A 12,955-nucleotide genomic window follows, 5' to 3' on the forward strand; every position below is an offset into this window, starting at 1 on the left:
GAAGCCTGGAACAAACAGCTTAGAAGCCATGAAAACAGAATTAGGGAAATAAATGATGCCATGAAACATTCCAAAGTCAGAATTATTGGAATCCCTGAGTGGAAAGAGAAAGAAAGAAGACTAGAAGATACAGTTGAACAAATTCTCCATGAAAATATTCCCAAATTCTCAAATGGAACCATGACATGAATCAGCGTTTATGTACTACAGGCAGAATGGTCTCCCCCCAAGATTATAGAATCTAGAAAGACCTCAAAACACCTCATAATAAGAATGAGGACTCATAATTGTAGAAAGGACCTCTTGAAAGCAGCTAGGACAAAGAAGTTTCTTACATACAGAGGAAAGCCCATCAAAATAACATCAGACCTTTCCGCAGAAACCTGGCAAGCAAGAAAGGGCTGGCAAGATATATTCAGGGCACCAACTGAGAACATGAAGCCAAGAATATTTTATCCAGCAAGACTGATATTCAAAATGGATGGAGAGATAAAGAGTTTCCAAGACTGGCAAGGCTTAAAAGAGTATGCAATAACCAAGCCAACACTGCAGGAAATATTAAGGGGGGTTCTATAAAAGAGGAAAAATCCTAAGAATAGCATTGAACAGAAATATAGAGACAATCACAGAAAGAAAGACTTCAAAGGTAACACGATGTCAATAAAAACATATCTATCAATATTCAATCTCATTGTGAACGGCCTAAATATGTCCATAAAATGATACAGGGTTGCAGATTGAATAAAATGACAGGACCCATCCATATGTAGTCTACAAAAGACCCATTTCGAACCTAAGGATACACCCAGACTGAAAGTGAAGGGATGGAGAAGCATCCTTTAAGCCAATGGACCTCAAAAGAAGGCCAGGGTAGTGATTCTCATATTAGATAAATTAGATTTTAAACTAAAGACTGTAGTCAGAGATACAGAAGGACACTACATCATTCTTTTTTTTAAAAAAAGATTTTTTTCTTTATTTATCTGACAGAGATCACAAGTAGGCAGAGAGGCAGGCAGAGAGAGAGGAGGAAGCAGGCTACCTGCAGAGCAGAAAGCCCGATGTGGGGCTCGATCCCAGGACCCTGGGATCATGACCTGAGCCAAAGGCAGAGGCTTATCCCACTGAGCCACCCAGGTGCCCGGACACTACATCATTCTTAAAGGGACTATCCATAAAGATGATTTAACAAGTGTAAATATTTATGCCCCCAATATGGGAGCAGCCAATTACATAAGAAAACTATCAATCAAGATAAAGAGTCATATTGATATGAATACATTAATAGTAGGAGATCTTAACACGTCACTCTCAGTAATAGACAGATCATCCAAGCAGAAAATCAATAAAGAATCAAAAGCATTGAATGACACATTGGACCAGATGGACCTCATAGATATATACAGAACATTCCACCCTAAAACAACAGAACACTCATTCTTCTCAAGTGCACATAGACCTCAAGAATAGACCACATACCGGGGCACAAATCAGGGCTCAACCAATACCAAAGATTGAGATTATTCCCTGCATATTCTCATATCACAATGCTTTGAAACTGGAGCTCAATCACAAGGAAAAGTTCAGAAGGAACTCAAACACCTGGAAGCTAAAGACCACCTTGCTTATGAATGCTTGGATCAACCAGGAGATCAAACAAGAACTTAAAAAACTCATGGAAACCAATGAGAATAAAGAAACTTCAGCCCAAAACCTATGGGATACAGCAAAGGCTGACCAAAGGGGGAAATACATAGCCATCCAAGCCTCCCTCAAAAAAAATTGAAAAATCCAGAATACACCAGTTGTCTCTACACCTTAAATAACTAGATAAACAACAACAAATTAAGCCAACTCCACGCAATAGAAGGGAAATAATCCAAATATGAGCGAAGATCAATGAGATAGAAACTAGAGATATAATAGAACGTATCAATGAAACTAGAAGCTGGATTTTTGAAAGAAATAATAAGATCGATAAACCACTGGCCACACTAAACCAAAAGAAAGAGAGAAGGCCCAAATTCATAAAATTATGAATGAAAAGGGAGAGATCAAAACCAACACCAAGGAAAGAGAAACAATCACCCAAAGGTATGATCAACAGTTATATGCCAAAAAGTTAAGCAACCTAGATGAAATGGCTGCATTCCTGGAAAACTATAACTTCCAAAATTGAATCAGGAAGAAATTGACAATCTGAATAGACCAATATCTACTAACGAAATTGAAGCAGTGATCAAAAACCTCTCAAAAAACAAGAGCCTGGGACCTTGTAGATTCCCTGGGGAATTCTACAAAAGTATCAAAGAAGAAATAACACCTGTTCTCCTGAAGCTGTTTCAAAACATTGAAGCAGAGGGAAAACTTCCAGACTCTTTCTATGAAGCCAGCATTACCCTGATCCCCAAACGAGGCAAAGACCTTACCAAAAAGGAGAATTTCAGACCAATATCCCTGATGAATATGGATGCTAAGATTCTCAACAAGATTCTAGCAAATAGGATCCAACAGCAGATTAAAAGGATTATACACCATGACGAAGTGGGATTCATCCCTGGGTTACAAGGATGGTTCAACATTCTCAAATCAACCAATGTGATAGAACAAATCAATAAGAGAAGACAGAAGAACCACGTGGTCATATCAGTTGATGCAGAAAAAGCATTTGACAAAATACAGCATCCGTTCCTGATTAAAATGCTTCAAAGTATAGGGATAGAGGGAACATTCCCGAACTTCATAATATCTATTTATAATAAACACACAGCAAATATCATCCTCAATTGGAAGAAGCTCACAGCTTTCCCATTGAGATGAGGAACACGACAAGGATGCCCACTCTCACCACTCTTTTTCAACATAGTATTAGAAGTCATAGCAACAGCAATCAGACAACAAAGAGAAATAAAAGGTGTCCAAATTAGCAATGAAGAATTCAAACTCTCTCTTTTCACAGATGACATGATACTCTATATGGAAAACCCAAAAGACTCCACCCCCAAACTACTAGAACTCATACAGCAATACAGTAATGTGGCAGGATACAAAGTCAATGTACAGAAATCAGTGGCTTTCTTATACACTAACAAGGAAAACAGAGAAAGAGAAATTAGAGAATCGATTCCATTTACTATAGCACCAAGAACCATAAGATACCTGGGAATAAACCTAACCAAAGAGGTAAAGGATCTGTACTCGAGGAACTACAGAACACTCATGAAAGAAATTGAAGAAGACACAAAAAGATGGAAGACCAGTCCATGCTCTTGGATTGGAAGAATAAACATTGTTAAAATGTCTATACTGCCCAAAGCAATCTATACTTTTAATGCCATTCTGATAAAAAGTCCACCAGTATTTTTCAAAGAGCTGGAGCAAATAATTCTAAAATTTGTATGGAATCAGATGAGACCCCAAATTGCTAAGGAAATATTGAAAAAGAAAAACAAAACTGAGGGCATCATGTTACCTGATTTCAAGCTTTACTACAAAGCTGTGATCACCAAGAGAGCATGGTACTGGCATAAAAACAGACACATAGACCAGTGAAACAGAGTAGAGAATCCAGATATGGACTCTCAACTCTGTGGTCAAATAATCTTTGACAAAGCAGGAAAAATATACAGTGGAAAAAAGTATCTTCAATAAATGGTGCTGGGAAAATTGGACAGCTATACGTAGAAGAATCAAACTCAACCATTCTCTAACACCGTACAAAAAGTTAAACTTGAAATGGATAAAAGACCTCAATCCAAGACAAGAATCCATCAGAATCCTGGAGGAGAACATAGGCAGTAACCTCTTCGATATCAGCCACAGCAACTTCTCTCAAGATATGTCTCCAAAGGCAAAGGAAACAAAAGTTGAAATGAACTTTAGGGACTTCATCAAGATCAAAATCTTCTGCACAGCAAAAGAAACAGTCAACAAAACCAAGAGGCAATCCACGGAATGGGAGAAGATATTGTATATGCCAGTGCAGATGAAAGGTTGATATCCAGGGTCTATAAAGAACTTCTCAAACTCAACACACACAATACAGATAGTAGTGTCAAAAATGGGCAGAAGACATGAACAGATACTTCTCCAATGAAGACATACAAATGGCTATCAGACACATGAAAAAATGGTCATCATCACTAGCCATCAGGGAGATTCAGGTTAAAGCCACATTGAGATACCACCTTACACCGTTAGAATGACCAAAATTAGCAAGACAGGAAACAACGTGTGTTGGAGAGGATGTGGATAAAGGGGAACCTCTTACACTGTTGGTGAGAATGCAAGTTGGTGCAGCTACTTTGGAGAACAGTGTGGAGATTCCTTAAGAAATTAAAAATAGAGCTTCCCTATGACGCTGTAATTGCACTACTGGGTATTTACCCTAAAGATACACATGTGTGAAAAGAAGGGCCATCTGTACCCCAATGTTTATAGCAGCAATGGCCATGGTCGCCAAACTGTGGAAAGAACCATGATGCCCTTCAACGGATGAATGGCTAAGGAAGATGTGGTCCATATACACTATGGAGTATTATGCCTCCATCAGAAAGGATGAATACCCAACTTTTGTGTCAACATGGATGGGACTGGAAGAGATTATGCTGCGTGAAACAAGTCAAGCAGAGAATGTCAATTTTCATATTTCACTTATTTGTGGAGCATAAGAAATAACATGGAGCTCATGGGGAGATGGAGAGGAGAAGGGAGTTGAGGGAAATTGGAAGGGGAGATGAATCATGAGAAACTATGGACTCTGAAAAGCAATCTGAGTGTTTTAAAGGGGCGGGGGGTGGGGGGGTGGGGGAGCCTGGTGGTGGGTATTATGGAGGACACATTTTGCATGGATCACTGGATGTGGTGCATAAAGAATGAATTCTGTTACACCGAAAAGAAATTAAATAAAAAAAAAAAAATCTCTCAACCAGCAAAATTCCAGGCCCAGATTGCCTCCTGCAGGAATTCTACCAGACATTAATTTATTTTTTAATTAAATCAAATTAATTAATTAATTGTCAGAGACGGAGAGAGAAAGAATGAGCATAAACAGGGTAGCAGCAGGGTGAGGCAGCAGCAGGCTCCTGATGGGCAGGGAGTCCATTGTCGGCCTTGATCATGGAATGCTGGGTCATGACCTGAGATGAACGCAGACTGAGCCACCCAGGTGTCCCTCTACCAGATATTTATTTTTTTTTAAGATTTTATTTATTTATTTGACAGAAAGAGATCACAAGTAGGCAGAGAGGCAGGCAGAGAGAGAGGAGGGAGCAGGCTCCCTGCTGAGCAGAGAGCCTGATGTGGGACTCGATCCCAGGACCCTGAGATCATGACCTGAGCCAAAGGCAGTGGCTTAACCCACTGAGCCACCCAGGTGCCCTCTACCAGACATTTAAAGAAAAAATAATACCTATCCTCAAACTATTAAAAAAGAAAAAAAGAAAGAAAGAAAGAAAGAAAGAAAGAAAGAAAGAAAGAAAGAAATGGAAGGAAAGCATACAAACATTCCATTAGGCCACCATTATCTTGATTCCAAAATCAGACAAAGATTCCAGTAAAAAGGAAAATACAGGCCAATATTACTGATGAACATGGATTCAAAAATTCTCAAGAAGATACTAACAAATTGAATCCAACTGTACATTTAGAGAATTATTCCCCACGATCAACTGGAATTTATTCCTGGGCTGCAAGCTTGCTTCAATGTTTGCAAATCATTCAACATGATGGACCAAATTAATAAAAGAAAGTTAAGAGCCATAGGTTTTTCTTCAATTGATGCAGAAAAAGCATTTGGCAAAGTAGAGCACCCATTCTTGATAAAAACCTTTAACACAGTAAATATAGATGGAATATACCTCAACATCATAAATGCCATATATATGAAAGACCCATAGCTAATATCTTCAATGGGGGAAAAACTGAGAAATTTTCCACTATGGTTAGGAACAAGAGAGGGATGTCCACTCTCACCACTCCCATTTAACATAGTACTGGAATTCCTAGCCTCAGCAATCAGGCAATGAGAAGAAATGAAAGGGATCCAAATCAGGAAGGAAGAAGTCAAATTTTCACTATTTGCAGACAACAGGATGGTCTATGTAGACAACTCAAAAACCTCCATAAAACAAAAAGAATAAAGAAAAAAAAGTCACTAGAACTAATACATGAGTTCAGCAAAGTTGCATGATACAAAATCAAGATATGTAAATCTGTGACATTTCTCCCTCAACAATAATATAAGAGCAGAAAACACACCAAGGAATTGATCCCATTTGGAATTTCCCAAAAACCCACAAGACAACTAGGAATAATCCTAAAAAAAAGAGGTAAAATATCTGTATTTTGAAAATATGAAACACTTATGAAATAAACTGAAGAAGACAAAAAGAAATGGAAATAAAAATACAACAACATTCCATGCTCATGAATTGGAAAAACAAACATTGCTAAAATGTCTATGCTACCTGAAGCATTCTACACATTTAATACAACTCCTATGAAATAGCATCAGCATTTTTCACAGAGCTGGAACAAGCAATCCTAAAATTTTTATGGAACAACAACAGACCCTGAATAACCACAGTGATCTCCTTTTCCTTTTCTATTGTGTTATGTTAGTCACCATAAAATACAACATTAGTTTTTGATGCAGTGTTCCAAGATTCATTGTTTATGTACAACACTCAGTGCTCTGTGCAATACGTGCCCCCCTTAATACCTATCACCAAAGTGATCTTGAAAAAGAAAAGCAAAACAGGTGACATTACAATTCTAAACTTCAAGCTATATGAAAAAGCTGTAGTCATCAGGAAAGTATGGTACTGGAACAAAAACACACATAAATCAATGGAACAGAATAAAAAACCCAGAAATGGACCCACAACTGTATGGTCAATTAATCTTCGACAAAAAGAATGGACACCCAGTGGAAAAAAGACAGTGTGTTCAACAAATGGTATTGGGGAAACTGGACAACAATGTGCAGAAGATGAAACTAGACCACTTTCTAACACCATACACAAAAATAAATTAAAAATGGATGAAAGATGCCTTTCAATAGATGAATGGATAAGGAAGATGTGGTCCATATACACTATGGAGTATTATGCCTCCATCAGAAAGGACAAATACCCAACTTTTGTAGCAACATGGGCGGGACTGGAAGAGATTATGCTGAGTGAAATAAGTCAACCAGAGAGAGTCAATTATCATATGGTTTCACTTATTTGTGGAGCATAATAAAAAGCATGGAGGACATGGGGAGTTAGAGAGAAGAGGGTTGGGGTAAATTGGAAGGGGAGGTGAATCATGAAAGACTATGGACTCTGAAAAACAAACTGAGGGGTTTGAAGTGGCGGGGGGGTGGGAGGTCGGGGTACCAGGTGGTGGGTATTATAGAGGGCACGGATTGCATGGAGCACTGGGTGTGGTGAAAAAATAATGATACTGTTATGCTGAAAATAAATAAATGAAAAAAAATGGATAAAAGACCTAATTATGAGACAAGAATACATCAAAATCCCAAGAGAAGAACACAGGCAGCAACCTCTTTGACATAAGCTGTAGCAACTTCTTACTAGAGACATCACCAGAAGCAAGTGAAACACAAGCAAAAATGAACTATTAGGACCTCATCAGGATAATCTTCATCAGGATAAAATCTTCTGCATAGTGAAGGTAATAACAAGAAAACTGAAAGGCAGCCTACAGAATGGGAAAAGATATTTGAAAATCATGTATCTGATAAAGTATTAGTATGCAAAATCTATAATGAACTTACCAAACTCAACACACAAAACCCCCAAAAATCCAGTTAAGAAATGATCAGAAGACATGAATAGGCATTTTTCCAAAGAAGATAGTCAGATGGATAACAGATACATGAAAAGATGCTCAACATCACTCATCATCAGGGAAATACAAATCAAAACCATGATGAAACCTCACACCTTTGCGAATGTCTAAAATAAACAACAGAGGAAACAACAGGTGTTGGGTAGGATGCAGAGAAATGGGAGCTCTCTTACACCATTGGTGGAAATGCAAATGGGTGCAGCCATTCTGGAAAGCAGCATGATGTTTCCTTAAAAAGTTAAAAATAGAAATACCCTTCAACCCAGCAATTGCACTATGTATTTACCTAGAGGATACAAAAATATTCCTTCAAAGGATTACTTGTACCTTGATGTTCATAGCTGCATTATTAGCAATAGCTAAACTATAGAAAGAGCCCAAAGATCCACCAATTGATGAATGGATGAAGAAGAGGTGGTATATATAAATATATAATGGACTGTTACTCTTCTTGTAAAAGAATGACATCTTGCCATTGCAATGATGTGGGTGGACCTAGAGTGTATTATTCAATGCAAAAAATGTCAGTCAGATAAAGACAAATACCATATGACCTCACTCATATGTGGAAATTAAGAAACAAAACCGATGAACATGAGGGAAAAAAGAGAGACAAGCCATAAACCAGATTCTTATCTAGAGAGAACACAGGGTTGCTGGAGGGGATGTTGGGTGGTTACTGGGTTGAGTGGTTATGGGTATTAAGTATAGAACATCTTGTGATGGGCACTGGGTGTTGTATGTAAGTGATGAATCACTAAATCCTATACCTGAAATTAATATTACACTGCCTGTTTATTAACTGGAATTTAAAGAACAACCTGAAAGAAGAAACAAAAACCAACATAAAAACAAAGACAAACAAAAACTACTATATGGCAATACATTTCCGTATAGTATGCCTCTCTCATAATTGGAGAAACTGCATATCAACCTGTTATTACAGGTGTTTTTTTCAATGTAACAGTATTTCCAATAGTGTATTAAGGATATGCTTGTAATTCTATATGCTATAAAAATGTTATAATGATTAATTCACTGGTGTCTAGGCTAGACTATCATGTAGTGATTGTATCAAGTAAGCTATCATAAAGCAACCATAATCCTTTAATTGTATAAGTCATTATAAAATGAAAAATATGAATTTCTTTTTCACACCATCTTTACATTTTTTATGTCTATTGTTAGTACTACATAAAACATTTGCATTTTCTCTATTAAGTTGATATCAATGTAGGTATTGACAGATAATTTATCTTGTGGACAATGTACATTTCCAATTTTGATAAATACTATACAGTACTGTAAATATATTTTATTCCCATTATGATTTTCCTAATAACATTTTCTTATTTCTTCCTTATTTTATTGTAAGATAAAGTTCATATTATATATAACATACAAAATATATGGTATAGCTAAGACTTCTGCTCACCAGTAGGTTATTTGCACTTATGGTTTGGGGAACTTAAAAGTTACAGAAGGATTTTTGGGTTCACCAAAGGTTAGCATCCCTAATCCCCATATTGTTCAAGGGTCTAATATATTTGATAGTATTGTACTGGTAACTTTATTTTTTTTAAGATTTTATTTATTTATTTGTCAGAGAGAGAGCAAGCGAGAGAGCGAGCACAGGCAGACAGAGTGGAAGGCAGAGTCAGAGGAAGAAGCAGGCTCCCTGCGGAGCAAGGAGCCCGATGTGGGACTCGATCCCAGGACGCTGGGATCATGACCTGAGCCGAAGGCAGCTGCTTAACCAATTGAGCCACCCAGGCGTCCCTGGTAACTTTATTTTAATAAACACTCTAGAGCCTAAACAATATACTAAATTACCCTACTGGAGGTATACTCTTTCATCCATTAGGCATATTGTCTTCCATTATGAAGCAACTGGCTTGAAAGAACAGTGAAAAACTTCTAGATTCAGATATAGCACCAGTTAGGTAGCAATACCTTGCAGGGCTGGGATGGGGTTCACTAGAAAGCTATATATGCTCTGAATTAGTGTCCAATATATGGAGCTGTTTCTCCCATAGCCAGGATTCATGAATCCAGAAATCAAGCAGTGGAAATAGAAGTGGCATTACTGATTATTGCCTCCAGTAGCCCATTAGCAAAACTGTTCCTCCTGTTTCCGTAACTTTATGCTCTACTGGCCTACTACTGGTCTTAGTTTCAGAGGGGAGAATTCTTCTATAAGCAGGCAAAACAATTATTTTACTGAACTGCAGTTTAAGACTTTCACCTGGTCACTTTGGGGTCCTCATACCTCTGATATAACAAGGGGAAAAAAAGAATAGTTACTATGCTGGCTTGGATCCTAAATATCAAGGGGAAATTGGACTACTGGAATACTGTACCACCACAGAGGTAAAGAAGAGTAAGTCTGAAATGTGTAAGTTTTCTTAAGGCAGCACCTCTTAATATTACCATGCTCTGTGATAAAAGTTAATGAAAAGCTGTAACATCTCAGTTCTCTCCTTCTCTCTCTCCATGTATGTATGCATGTAGATGTATATACTTAGAAGCATGATTGCTAGATCAAAGGATACTTCTATTTTAATTCTTTTGAGCAACCTTCATACTGTTTGCCACAGAAGCTCCACCAGTTTGCATTCCCACCAACAGTTCAAGAGGCTCCTCTTCCTCTATATCCTCACCAAAACTTGCTCTTTTGTGTGCTTTTGATTTTAGCAATTCTGACAGGTGTGAGATGATATGTCATTGTAGTTTTGATGTGCACTTCCTTGATGGTAGGTAATGAATATCTTTTCATGTGTCTATTTGCCATCAGTATGTCTTCTTTGCAGAAATGTCTGTTCATGTTTTTGCCAATTTTTTTTAACATTGGACTTCCTCAACTTCTTCTTCTTATTATTATTATTATTATTTTAATTAGTTCAATTTATTTATTTTCAGAAAAACAGTATTCATTATTTTTTCACCCTACCCAGTGCTCCATGCAATCGTGCCCTGTATAATACCCACCACCTGGTACCCCAACCTCCCACACCCCTGCCACTTCAATCCCCTCAGATTGTTTTTCAGAGTCCATAGTCTCTCATGATTCACCTCCCCTTCCAATTTACCCCAACTCCCTTCTCCTCTCTAACACCCCTTGTGCTCCATGATATTTGTTATGCTTCACAAATAAGTGAAACCATATGATAATTGACTCTCTCTGCTTGACTTACTTCACCCAGCATAATCTCTTCCAGTCCCGTCCATGTTGCTACAAATTTGGGTATTCATCCTTTCTGATGGAGGCATAATGCTCCATAGTGTATATGGACCACATCTTCCTTATCCATTCATCCATTGAAGGGCATCTTGGTTCTTTCCATAGATTGGCGACCGTGGCCATTGCTGCTATAAACATTGGGGTACAGATGGCCCTTCTTTTCACGACTTCTATATCTTTGGGGTAAATACCCAGGAGTGCAATTTGTATGGAATCAGAAGAGACCCCGAATCACTAAGGAAATGTTGAAAAACAAAAATAAAGCTGAGGGCATCACGTTACCTGATTTCAAGCTTTATTACAAAGCTGTGATCACCAAGACAGCACGGTACTGGCATAAAAACAGACACATAGACCAGTGGAACAGAATAGAGAGCCCAGATATGGACCCTCAACTCTATGGTCAATCAATCTTCGACAAAACAGGAAAAAATATACAATGGAAAAAAGACAGTCTCTTCAATAAATGGTGCTGGGAAAACTGGACAACTATATGTAGAAGAATGAAACTCGACCATTCTCTTACACCATACACAAAGATAAACTCAAAATGGATAAAAGACCTCAACGTGAGACAGGAATCCATCAGAATCCTAGAGGAGAACATAGGCAGTAATCTCTTCGATATCAGACACAGCGACTTCTTTCAAGATATGTCTCCAAAGGCAAAGGAAACAAAAGCAAAAATAAACTTTTGGGACTTCATCAAAATCAAAAGCTTCTGCACAGCAAAGGAAACAGTCAAAAAAAAAAAAAAAAACCAAAGAGGCAACCCACGGAATGGGAGAAGATATTTGCAAATGACAGTACAGACAAAAGGTTGATATCCAGGATCTATAATGAACTCCTCAAACTCAACACACATGAAACAGGCAAACATATCAAAAAATGGGCAGAAGATATGAACAGACACTTCTCCAATCAAGACATACAAATGGCTATCAGACACATGAAAAAATGTTCATCATCATTTGCCAATTTTTAATTGGATTATTTGTTTTGGGGGGTTGAATTATATATGTTCTTGATATAGTTTGGATACTAACACTTTATCACATGTGTCATTTGTAAGTATCTTCTCCCATTCTGTAGGTTGCCTGTTAGTTTTATCATTTCTTTCACTGTGCAAAAGCTTTTTATTTTGATGTAGATCCAATAGCTATTTTTGCTTTTTTCCCCCTTGCCTCAGGAGACATATCCAGGGGGGAGAAAATTGCTACATCCAATGTCAAGAAAGTTGTCCCACATGTTTTTTTTCTAAGATTTTTAGCGTTTCAGGCCTATTATTTAGGTCTTTAATCCATTTTGAATTTATTTTTAGGCATGGTGTAACTAAGTGGTCCAGTTTTATTCTTTTGCATGTTGCTGTCCAGTTTTCCCAACACCATTTATTGAAGACACGTTATTTTTTTTTTATTGGGTATTGGGCATTATTTCCTGCTTTGTTGAACATTAACTGACATTATAATTGTGGGCTTATTTCTGGATTTTCTAGTCTATTCCATTGATCTATGTGTCTGTTTTCCTGCCAGTACTGCATTGGCTTGATGACTACAGCTTAGTCCTATAACTTCAAATCTGGGATTGGGATACCTACAGTTTTGCTTCTCTTCTTAAAAATTGCTTTGTCTATTAGGGATCTTTCATGGTTTAATACAAACTTTAGGATTGTTTGTTGTAGTTCAGTGAAAAATGTTGGTATTCTGATAGGGATTGCATTAAATGTACAGATTACTTTAATGGTATATACATTTCAAAAATATTTGTTCTTCCTATCCATGAGCATGAAATATGTCTTTCCAGTTTTTGGTGTTCTCTTCAATTTATTTTTTTCAGTTTTTAAAATAGTTTTCAGAG

Source organism: Mustela nivalis (assembly GCF_964662115.1).
Source record: "Mustela nivalis genome assembly, chromosome: X".
Lineage (NCBI taxonomy): Eukaryota > Metazoa > Chordata > Mammalia > Carnivora > Mustelidae > Mustela > Mustela nivalis.